The sequence below is a fragment of the Diabrotica undecimpunctata genome, chromosome 5 (assembly GCF_040954645.1).
Source record: "Diabrotica undecimpunctata isolate CICGRU chromosome 5, icDiaUnde3, whole genome shotgun sequence".
In the NCBI taxonomy this organism is placed as follows: Eukaryota; Metazoa; Arthropoda; class Insecta; order Coleoptera; family Chrysomelidae; genus Diabrotica; species Diabrotica undecimpunctata.
This window is the reverse complement of record NC_092807.1, coordinates 148669533-148683102: the sequence shown is the minus strand read 5'-3', so window position 1 is coordinate 148683102 and position 13570 is coordinate 148669533.

The following is a 13570-nucleotide window of genomic DNA, read 5'->3' as shown; positions in this document are numbered from 1 at the left end:
CAATGTAAGCTCTGTTGAAATATTTAGATAATTTTTATTTCTAATAATATTTAAATTATTATAAGTGTCGCCGAACGTCTGAGGATTGTTGTAAATCGTTACAAATAGAGCTTTTTTAAATTTTTACAACTGTAGCCCAACCTGTAAGGTTTGTTAATAAATGTTTTTAATATTATTTGTAATAACTGTTGTGTGAAATAATAATAAATATGTAATGTTTCCCTCTAAACTAAGAGTTTTAGAATTATTTCCTTTACAAAAATTTTCACCCTTTAATATTTTTTAGGAAAGAAAAGTCTTTCTTTCTATCTATTTTTTTTTAGATATTTTCATCTTTTTCTGTATAAGCAGGATAAAAACTAAAAGGAATACTACTCTTAAGTTGAGCTACAATTGGATTATTAGGGCCATATACGTCAATAAAAGCAAATAATATTTTTTTTCGCCAAGTAGGTTTAGAGAAACCATCAACTACAGGAAGAGTAATTATTAATTTAAGAACTTTTAGTCAAATTTGCTGGTTTTAAAATTCTTAGAATGGAACACCCTCAGAATATAATTCAGCCAATCACATCTATCCATTCCTACTATTTTTCTTTAGTAATTTGAGACACAACTGTTTTGCGCAATAGAGCAATATATCTGTACAGAAAGTTGTTTGTGCATAAATTTATACTTTAATATTACAACGTATTATTTATCAAAAATATTTTAATGTTAATGAAATTTGAGAGCTCACTAAAAATTACATATGTACATAACTCACTACAATATTATTTAAATCAGTTGTCAAAATTGTTACAATATTCGATTTCCTCATTTTCATTTATACAGAAAGCAAACAATTATGTCACAATAATAAATATAATCTCTGCCTACCCACATTTGATATTATTCAACGCTATACATATTTATTCCAATATGGCCGACCGATTGTTCCATTCTAATAAACTGAAATGGGTTGATACCTAAAAGCAACGTTTTGTTTCGGTGTGTAATGAATAAATGTGTATTGTTTTTGTTAAGCTGAAAATATGAGTGACAGATTTATTAAAAAGATCAATTTGAATGTTGCCGGTACATACAGCTGCTCCGAGTTATTTGATAGCACAAAAAACTGATTAAAAATATTACATCAATATAATTTTGACTGCATTACATGAGCGTACATGAACTTATCTGTTAGCTTAAAAATAATTAATTTATTTTACTAAAACTTACATTTGGAAACCCGACAATTTCATTTATTTTAATACAAAGAAGGTATATTTGTAAATAGTCATTATTACTTGTAACTCGGGAATACATCGTATTGTCATGATTTCAATTCGGGATTATCATGATAATATGGTAATTACGTACGGTGAAGTCCACTGTGACAGTAATACTGTTAAACTTTGTGCTGAACTCTATCCAAAACGTTCGAAGTTTTGTGAGTGTGTCCCAAATGGTATTAGAGATGGGTTGTGTGGTACCTAAGAAAACTAAGGTCCTGGGTAATAGAACCTTAACATGGTTTCCTAATCGATTGCAAAACTCAAGTCTCCGCTCTGAGCCTAGGCTCAGTTCGGCGACTTGGTGCTCAAGGCGTTGGGCCCTTGGGTTTTTGTTAATTTCTTTTGGTGGCTCGCGCCAGTTTTTGTTAGTATTTTTTGATTTTTTTGGTGGCCGAAGACGGTTTTTTGTGTTTTTTGTAATTTTTTTGTAGGCCCTGAAACAAAAAATCAGAATTAGTGTAAAGTATATACTATAACATTGAGAAATATATAAATATAAAACAATATAACAATATAGATTTTATAGTCTTTGGGCAACCGGGCCCACTCTGTGCTTGGCGATAGTCCTTGGGTGTTTTGAGCTACGAACTGTCTTCTATGTGCGTTGTTGTTATTTTGAAGTATTTTCTCTCTAGTGTTTTATTTTCTCTCTAGTGTTTTATTTTCTCTCTGGTATTTTTTGTTTTATTCTACTATCTGTTGTTTTGGTCTTTTGTGCTTCCATCTGTGGAAAGCGTCGTACCCCATCATCTCTCTTATAATAGTATGTGACTGGGGTGGTTCTCTGTCGAGTAGAATGTGAATGGGCAGTATTATGCTGTTTATTAGTCTTATGTTTGTTTTTATTCTGAGTTTACTTTTTCTCCCTGTTAGTCCTCTTATTGAAGCTGTTGCCATGTTTGCCTTTTTTACTGTGGCTTCTACGTGTTTGCTGAATGCTAAGCCTTTATCCATAATTACTCCGAGGTATTTTGCTTCGCTTTTCCACTCGATGGGATTTTCTTACACATTTACCTGTTCTTCCGGTTGCTGATGCCTCTTTTTGAAAAGTACAGCCTGTCTCTTGTAGGAGTTTATTGCTATTTTTCATTTTAAACTCCATTCTTCTATATCGTCTAGCGCTGTTTGTAGGTTATTAACCGCAATGTCTATATTTCTATGTTTGGCCGCTATCGCTGTGTCGTCGGCATAGAGGCTTAATAGTGTACCTGGTGTTCTAGGTATGTCTGCTGTGTATATTGAGTACAGTAGGAGTGACAGTACCGCTCCCTGTGGCAGTCCAGCCTCCGGATTCCCGAGTTCGGATAGGACTTGTCCTATCCGGACTCTGAAACGTCGGTTGCTCAAGTACGACGAGATCAGTCGTGGCATTGCCCCACTGTACCCGTATCCTCTCATTTTGTATATTAGTCCTTTATGCCAGACTCTGTCGAATGACTTGCTTACGTCAAGGAAGGCGGCTCCTGTGTATTGTTTGTCGTTGAATCCAGCTGCTATGTACTCTGTTAGACGAAGTTGAGGATGGGAGCGCCGGAGTCTTTATACCTGGATTTCGCGTCGAGCACAACATTTAATGCTCGGGACTCATCGGATTTTTCAAAACAATGTGTTTGTTTATGAGTGTAGAAAGTTACAGCCACTTCGCAATTTTTTGTTTATTTGATGATTTTCGGCTTAATTTGCCTGTACTAAATAGAATGTATGTGTTATCTTCCTTTGACTCATTCTCTATTCATTTTAAAAATAATTCAATATTAAGTTACCATTGTGTACTTATAAATAATATTTTTTATTTATAAATGTTTTCTAGAAAATGGGAAAGGAGGAACGTTATTGAAATCTTTATCAAGTGTATCTGTGATTCAAGGTGCACATTTTTTTAATAGCGCAAACAACGTAAAGTATAGTATATATGACTTACGATATTTTTTGTCGGTAAAAATAAAAATTATTACGTTTACATTAAAATACTCATTTTACTACAAAATATTAGTACACAATAATACATACCTTCATTTCTTTCATTTTCTTCAATCAAATCTTCGCCTCCCGTATAATATCGGTAGTAGAACATACGATTGTATACTTGGACAAAAGTAAAGATAGGACATTTTACATTTTAATTTTGGAGGCCTTCTATCAAAAATATTGAATATTTACTTAATGCAGACGAAAGTTTACATGTTTAGAAGTATGAAAATGAAAAAAAGTGAAAAACCGAAATTTGTTGGTTACGATACTTTCCGTAGGAGGTGTGGATTTGTATTTTACTTTGCTATTTTGTTATATTCTTTAAATTTTTTTTACTTCTCTGTTTAATTACTTTAGTTCCTATCGATATGATTCTCGAATGTTTAAATTTTTTAACAATATTGTTTATTTACCAATAAATCAATTTGCAAACTTCAAAATTTGAATAAAAAACACAACGCACATTTTCTATACAGCTTTGTTATTACAGCCTGCTTTGTTCTTGAATCATTGTTTGCGTTGCCAGAGTTTTTTGTGAAGTAAATATCACATTTTTTTCAATAAAAATAAAAATTAGGCAAATTACAGCACATAAAGCTCAAAAACAACGTTGTTCACGAGTTCAACAAAACATGAAATTTTTGTGTTTAAGTGAATGCACATGGTGCACTCTGATACACAGAGAAGCAGAGGAACAGGTCCTGACAAAGGATGCGTCACTTTTTCTATTCAGAATTGATTGTGAATTAAATGTAAAACGATCGCTCCTAAAAGATCAATGTGGCTTTATTTTGAAGTAAATTTTTTATACTGGCGTTGTATTTATTTTTTGTCTATAGTAAAATGCTGAGGCGGGCGTCACGAAAATAACGCTGGACAGATTCAAACGCATGAGGTCCGAATCGTTTAATAATGCCCCTTTGTCCGATTCTTGTCGATCAACGATGATAAATATAATAAAAGGTTGAATTTGTGATGAAAAAATGTTGATTTTATTGACAGCTACTACAAATTACACTATATGATAATGTTAAGGTAACTCTTTATAATAGACTGTGTTCACATGAGCCCAAATCCCCAATTTATAATCTCACAAATAATTCATACCTCAGTACAGAGGTTATTGCTTCTATCATACTATCCAACTTTGAACTATTAGCTTACATTAATTACCATGTATTGAATAAGTCGTCCAATATTCAAATTTTCTGTTCTTCTATTAACCGTTTTATGTCTACAGGTATTTCGTCAGGACCTGTTGCCTTGTTGTTCTTTGTTCGCTTTATCGCCTCTAGCACCTCATCTTCTGTTATGTCTGGGTCATTTTCGAACTTTTCCTGCTCTAGTACTATCTCAGTCCGTTCGTCTTTAAATAGCTCTTGAATATAATTCTGCCATCTTTTAAGCCTTTCACTGACGCCTATATTTATTTTGCCGTTTTTATCCAGTAGTATGTTTGATTTTTTCTTAATATTAGTGCCTGTATTTCCCTAATTTTTTTATAAAGGTTTAAGTTATTATGTTTCTCTACCAACTGTTCAATCTCTTCGCATCTGTCACTATACCATCTTTCCTTTGCATCTCTGATCTTTCTCCTTATTTTTGTGTGTATAATATTATACATGTTTTTGTCTTTGGTTTTAGAAGATCTCCTTGCTGCCATGAGATCCAGAATCTCATCGGTCATCCATTTATTTTTGTTCTTGATCAGCTTAGGTGTTAGTGTTGTTTCACATGTGCGTATAAGAGTATCTTTTAACATAATGCCATTTCCTGTTTGCATCTTCAGTAGGAATAATTTATATTTTGGTGAGCTCTTCTTAAATTTTTAGTGTGGCTTGCTCTTTTAATTTATTAATTCTAAACCTTTCTACAACTGGGTTATGATCAGCGCCGGGGTATGATCTTACTGATATTATGGAATTTCGGTATCGTTTGCAGATGAGAAGGTAGTCGTCAATTTATTTTCTGATGAAATATGTTATGTTGTTTGTCTGTTTTAGATTCCCATGTATAGAGTCTCCTGGGCGGCAGATCATAATAAGTATGCGCGACAATAAAATCGGTCTCTTGGCAGAATTGAGCCAATCTGTCTCCTCTCTCGTTACAGTTGCCCAGTTCAAAGTTTCCAATAAAATCACCTTGACTTATTCTACCGATTTTTATATTTAGATCTCACGTGACCATTGTAACGTTTCTGGACTTGGTTACTTCTAAAGCTTCTTATAATTCATTATAAAACTATTCTGTTGACTAGCACTCTCAAACATTCGAATGTTTCAACCTCTTCAAAACTGTGTGCATCTATTGTCAGTTCTGTCATTTGTGTTTTCTTTTACTTGCTTACGTTTATGTATTTTGTTTTATTTTCATTTATCTCTATCTCTATCTTCTCATTATTGTCTCAGTTTGGCTTTGTTTTCTATTTCCTGGAAGGTTTTCTTTAATGCCCTTTTATCTGTTGCTACTATGGTTATATCGTCCTTATATCCTATTATTTGTACTGCATTATTGTTTATAGTTACTGATATAATGAATAGTACCATTGAGAGCCCATCTCCTTCGGGGATCGTTGCGATCACAAAATCCGGGTCACCTTGAAAATCGCCGTTATTTCATTTTTAACGAGCTTTATCGTAAATAATAATAACACAAATACAAACTAATACATGTTTCTGAGAATTGTTGTCAGCTTAGCGATTTCCTTTGTAACAAAGAATTGCAATAATGCCGATTGCGCGGAAAACTGTACACTTCCCAAAATAAACGGTACCTGTAACTGCCGCTTGTTTTAAATGTCTCATTTGTGCGTAGACTTTCTGTTCAAACGCAACAAACAAACGTTTATTATTGCCGCCATTAGTGTTTATTAGTGCCATTATTAGTGTTTATTATTGTTTATTTTTGTGCAGGACAACGCACAACTGCACGTTGCCAGGATCAGTATGCAATACTTGGACGAGGTTAGAATTACGAGGTTACCCTGGCCAGCTAGGTCTCCGCACCTGAATCCCATCAAACATCTCTGGGACGATTTGAAGAAACGTATTCAAACCCATACACCTCCTCCTAACAACGTATCGGAGCTTAAGGATCTGTTAGTGGGAGAGTGGAATAACATACCTCAATATGTAATCCGGAGAAAAATTGAGAATATCCCCCGTCGTCTGCAAGAGGTTATTAGAGCAAGGGGAGACAATACACGATATTAGTCAATGAAATTCCACTGATGTTTTACCACGTTCTGTATTTTTCATTTTTTGTTTCGTATGTCTATTTCAACAATTTTTTTTTTTCTTTCAAAACAAACATTGATGACAAATAAAAAATACATTAGCTTAAAAAAAGGTTATTACTGCACCAGATGCAAAAATATTCAAGAGACTTGAAATTTTCAAGGTGACCCGGATTTTATGATCGCGAGTGTATTACTCCAATTTTTATTTTTATTATTTCTCTTCTTTCTCTTTCGCTGTCTACTGTTGCTTGAAAATCTCGAATTGTCATTTCTATGATTTTTATAATTTTGTTTGGTATATTACTCTCTTTTAGATCATTTTTCTTTTGTTTAGTTTGTCAAACGCCTGTTTATAGTCTAGGAAAAGTATATGTGTTTCTCCGTCGTACTCTTTTGTTTTATCCATCACTTGTTTTAGCGTATGAGCCTGTCTCTAATTATACCATTTAAATAATTTCTTTGGCTTTTGCCTTTGATCTTTGTATTTTTCTCGTTTCCCTTTTGGGCTTGTGCTTAACAATTTTAATCTTGTTTTATTCTTTTCTTCCACTGCTAATTTTCACTTTTCGTCAAACCAATTGTTTGTTCTTTTATTTTACATTTTGCCAACCTAGCACTTGGTAGATAAATACTTAACCTCCTTAACCATGGAAGCGAAATGGTACACGATCTTCAGAACGAAGTAATATGTAAATGAAAGGGTTTTTGGACCTCTGGAGCGAACTTCCACTTCAATCTGTCAAAGAAGAAAAAATGTAGTTTAGCTCTTACTGTTAGTAACGATTCAATAATGGTACTCTACTTACGTATTTTGTATTGAAGACTGTTCGTGTAAAGAGTATTGCTTGGTATTTTGAACTACTTGGGATTATTGTCGCCTTCGAATACAATAGGATTTGTATTTATTTAATTCCTATTTGTGCCATTAGTTACTAGCTTAAATCTGCAATTCGATATTAAATTTCTTATTTAAGGGTTGTTTTTGTTACAATATTAGTACAAATTTTGGCAATGTTTTATTATTTTAAAGTCTAAGAAAAGTTATGCTGATTCAAAATTTTGTTTTGTATACAAATTTCTTTCCAAGCCACCTCTGTATGCTAGAACAGCCATGGCAGCCTTGTTATTTACAATAGGTTGGAAAACAATAGCAGAAAATCCGCTTTAACCGTGTGTAAATCTGTAAATCAGGATCTCCGATGCAGCGACATGATTATAATGAATTACGTTAACGTATGCCGAAATACCAACCATATGTCATCAACCGCTGAAACAAAAACGATTGATCGACGAACGAACTAATGTGTTCTGACTGAATTGGGTCAGATAAACCACAAACAAGTTTTTATGGCGCAACAGACAGAGGATTCTATTAGTAAACGTAGTTGTTTGTTTATAAATATATTACGAGTATTTGTATTTGTTGAAATCAGTTCTGCGTTAGACTTGTTACCTTGATGATACGACACTCAATACAAAGTATGTAAAGCTTTGTAGTTAAGAACTTAAATATTGAATCTGTCGACTATATTTGACACAATTATTTTTTTTTTTTTTTTTATTTAAAGGCAGCCGCATCAACCATATTGGTTATTAGCGGATGAATTTAATACAAACAATAATGATTACAAATAACAAATAAATAACATACTTATATGTGGTTCAATATGTTACAGTCTCTTAAAAATTTCACAATATTTTCACTGGTACACTCACTAAAAATGTCCCTTATAACTGATGGGATTTTATTAGTTAGTCTTTCAGCACTATATTTGGGACACTTTGTTAATACGTGTTTCACTGTTAACGGCACATCACAACTCGTACATTTTGGTTGAGGTTCTTTCTTCATGAGATATTCATGGGTGAGTTTGCTGTGTCCTAATCGGAGCCTGGTTAATACAACCTGAAGGAAACGGCTAGGGGCGTTGTTAGTCCATCGTCCAAAATTTGGTTTAATTTCTTTTAACTTTGAGGATTTTTCTTCCCAACATTTAGTCCAATTACATATCAGCTTTTGTTTAAAGTACGGATTGAGATCTTTTGCTAATGGTTTTATTATCGGTCTGATATTTGGGGAATTTGCTATTTCCCGAGCATTTTTATCAGCTAGTTCGTTTCCTTTAATGCCTATATGTGATGGTACCCACACGAAGACTAATGTTTTGTTTTTCAGCTGCTGCATCTTGTTTTTAATTAATTTAGCTATCGGGTTGCAATTGTACATTTTTGACAGTATATGAAGGGAATTGATTGAGTCAGTAATAATAAGGAATTTATCTGGTTTGACTGTTTGTATGTGAATTAGAGCTCTGTATATTGCATATAATTCTCCAGTTATCACAGTGGATTCTGTGGGCAATTTGAAACTTTTTATTATGTCTCTTATAACAAATGATGATCCTACACCAGAAGTTGTTTTAGATGCATCTGTGTAAACTTGGGTATATTCAGGGAAAGAAGAAAGTATTCTATTATAATTGCTTATAAATATTTGTGGATTAGTTTCAGATTTATGATATGATGATAGTTCTAAATTTAAAGTAGGCAAAGGTATTAACCAAGGAGGTGGCGTGTTTACGTTTGCTGAATGTGTTGAGGAAAAGTTAAAAATTTCAATAGAGTTTAAAATGTTTTTGATCCTTAATTGAAATGGTAAATGTGTTCTTATATTGATATTTGATAACGATGGCTGAGTAAGAAAATGGTTGTACGGTTGTAGTGATGATTGTTTTGAAGCGTAAGATAGACTAAGTAATTTACGTCGTTCATGTAATGATGGCTCTCCAAGTTCCCACTCGAGGCTTGCAACAGGAGTTGTTCTATAAGCTCCAGAGATTATGCGTAATGCATTGTTGTGTATAATGTCTAAGATTTTTAAATTTGACTTTGACGCTGAAGAATATGCAATGCATCCGTAATGCAATTTTGATCGAATTAGGCTTCTATACAACAGTAATAATGTATCTCCGTCAGCACCCCATTGTTTGTTGGCTAAACATTTAAGAAGATTTATACCATTTTGACATGATATCGCCAATTGTACACACACAATTATTTGTTACACATAATTTTTGCATAATTTTTTAATTTTGACAGAAGTATGTAAATAATTTATTTTTTAATAGTAGCTAGAATAATCACAAATTAGGCCATTATAATAATAAGGGAGAGAGATTATGTAACTAAGTTTCGACATTAAACTTGATAATGCGCAAAAAAATTAATTAGAGTCAAGTGGCTCAATTATGAGAAATTATTTAAATATTTTGATTTTTGATGCCTAAACGGCAATACAATGTGCGGAAATATTTATTATATTTTGTAGTTCTTGTGCGTTGCTTGCTATTAAGACGGTATCATCAGCATACCTGATGTTGTCTATGCTGATTCCGTTAATCTTAATTCCGCCTTGGACCTCGTCTAATGCTTCTCTGAATATAGACTCCGAATACAAATTAAAGAGTAGCGGCGATAAGACGCAACCCTGTCTCACTCCTCGTCGGATTTGTATGTCTTCGGATGTTGTGTGCTCTATTTAAATTGTTGCCGTTTGGTGCCAGTATAGTTCTAAGATAATTCGCCACGATAAGTCTTGTTCGTCAACTCCAGTTGTTCTCAGAATTTCGATCATCTTTTGATGGTTAACGCAGTCAAATGCTTTTCGATAGTCAATAAAACATGCATATACATCTACATTCATGTCTCTGCATCGTTGCGTTAACACATTTAAAGCAAAAAGAGCCTCTCGTGTTCCCAATCCGTTTCGAAATCCGAATTGAGTGTCACTCATCTGGAACTCGCACTTCTTGTAAATTCGTGTATGGATAATTCTGAGAAAAGTTCTAAGGACAGGAGACATCAAGCTTAATATTCGATAATCATCGCATTGTGAGGAATTCGATTTTTTTGGTAATGCAACGAATGTTGATTTTAGCCAGTCTGTTGGTATTTTACCTGTGTCATATATCTTATTGAATAGTGCTGTTATTAAATCTAGGCTTTTACTTTCGTTATCTGCAATTAGTTTAAGTATTTCGACATTCGCCACGCACAGGTAGCGATAGGAAAGATAAGCGTCCGTACTAGGCGCAGTTTCGTGTTCCTGGTTATGTCCGTATCTTTTCAGATTTTAGTAAGTTTGACTGTTGGCCATTGTAAGGCGTCGACGTATCTCTTCTTCGCATCCACCATTGTTTGTGATAACAGAACGTAAGTAATTGAAACGGCTTACCACTTCAAACCCCGCTACGTTTCGTATTTCCGGCTGGTTATAACAAATACATAAACATTTTAATATGGTAATAATATTTTTTTGAAATCATTTCTAAGAGATCTTATTTCCTCCTAACTGGTCTAAAATTGGATCAGTTAGTTCTGAGTCACGTTTTCGCAATTTTGTTGAAACAGTCTGCGACAGGGGCGTTAGAACAATAATTCTAAAAAGAAAGTAATATTTTCTACAGCAGTTGAGAAAAATGGGCTAGTCGCCCTGTTAGTAAGGTTACTAATTTTATTTCAAACCTTCGTTTGTATTTGAATAAAGTTACACTAGATAATAATTTAAATTAATTAATTAAAAAATTAATGTTTATTTGATAGCTTAAAATATATTGAAATTTATAATTACATTATTTATGAAAATCTTTTCATAGACAATGTAATTACTTATGATTACGTGATTACATTTCTATTTGCGTTGCATATTCCCAATTAAATCTACTAATAAGGACATAAAACTTTCCAAATAAAAAATGTCAATAATGTAACAACTTTGTTACATTATATTTATGTAACAATTTTTTATTTTTTATTAAAAGTAGGTATTTTACACTTTAGATATAACATAAAAGAAAAAGAATTTATATGAAAATTGTATTAAATTTTTATTTAATCTAATTTTATGAGAAAACGTACATAGTATCTCATCATCCGAATTTTGAGCATTAAACTAAATTTTGATTTTGTCGAAAGTTAACTACACATCCAATGTATATATATATATATATATATATATATATATATATATATATATATATATATACATATTCATCAAGTACTGTCATAAAACCCCTTTGTGCAGCAGCTTTCACAGAAAACAAATGAGCACTTGCTTCAGGAACATAAAAAACATTCTTCAAGTCACCATTTCCATTTATTATTCAGATGCGTTTGAATTTTCACTGTTCCTTGTCCATGGGCAATATACATACATCCTTCTTACCAAGTGATATGGTAAGGTCTGGTGGTCTGGTTTAGCAAATTCTGTATAAGATGAGAAATATTGCTTATCTGTGATATGATTTGTGGCTCCACTGTCACAATACCATTTTCCAGCTTCAATACAATTATTAGCTGAGACACTTAAAACAACAGACAAAAAAGCAGTATCATTACTTTTATTCTTACCTAAATTCTCAGCTGATTTTTTAAAACGGACACTCTTTCGCCCAATGGCGAAATTTTCTTACATTTATGACATGGAAATTTTTCGTTTGCACGATGTACATTTTTCTTTGACTTCATACTTTGGTTCTGATTGTATTTTTCTGTCGGGCTATTGCGTGCAACAAATGCAAAAGATTCTACATTACTTTGGTCACGTAATTCAATGGTACACAATTTCTTAATCAGTAAATTTAAAGTTTGATTCTTTAATGGTATCGTGTCCCACAAATCTTTGAAATTATCAAAGTCCTTACCCAAAGTTGACCATTTAACATTTTTTCGGATAAAACAATTTCATCATGCTTTTGCAGTTCATCATTCAAATCTACAAACAGTTCAACTTCGCAACATGTGTACTAATATCTTCTTTTGCATCACGTTGCTCTAAAAAAGGCTTCAATTTACATGTTTAACCGTTGCGTACTGCTACGTTCAAATCTCACAGGCAATTTGACCATATTTTACTAGCGTGAGTACACGTCAACACGATCTCGGCAAAATTCTTCCTAGCGTACCTGTTAACAAACTTGCCGCTTTCGTATCGTCTTTTAACCATTGCTGATGCTTCTGTATTTCCGCTGAAGTTGAATCTTCACTAACCTCAGGACTCTTGCACATACCGTTTACAATATCTTCAAGTGCATACGAACGTAATATCATCGAAACGTGCTATTTTCACTTTGCCCACTCTTCAGGACCCTCGAGTTTGTCAACTTAAATTTTATAATCGTTATTGCTGGTCGCCATAATTTATTCACCGACAATAACAACAAAACAAAACTGAATGAGGTACGAACCTAACCTGTTCACAGTTCACACGTGGACCGGGCCCATAACCTGTTATAATTTAAGTTAGGTGAAGTCTTCCTTCTAATTTGAAGACATCAAGGAACAAGAAAATATTTACTTTAGGAAATATGCACCAATAAACGTCTGGCCATCAACAATTATACCTTATTCCTTCTTACATACAGAACAATACAAAACTTGACTGACAGTATTTTATGACCTATTTTTGACATTACTCATTAAACTGTCAACAATGTCACTTCATATATAACAACTACAGGAAAACATTCACTTTTTATGTTGGATATTCTAACGATATATAACAAAAAATATAAAGAATGAAACAATTCCTTTTATATATCTACTAATCGAAGCCTTCACACTACATCGGCGGCATCGAAAGGACAAATTACAAAGTCTGCCTTGTAGTTTAATCCATCCGCGATGTCAGGTCATAGCTAATAGGTTTAAACTTGCAGAGTTACTTTAACTGGTTATAGCATTTAACTTGTCAAACTCCTTCTCAATATGCAAATTCCAAACGTGCACTTAGTAAGTTGGTGATAATTTTGGCTTGTGGAAAGCTCTGCCTTAATAACAAACCAAATCGAACGGAATACATTATCGGCAAATACAGTGCGGAAAATGACTTGGGAATTTTTATTAGCCAGAGTTTGGATCGAAAAGTGTAGTTCTACAATGTAGGTAAAGACGATGAGATTTATCGCTTTGAATATATAAGTACTTAGTTTTACATATGGATTTGTTTAAAACAAAATTTCTTTATCCAGAAAATGTGGTATTTATTTATGGATTATGTCATGTAATTTGAAGGGAAATTACATAT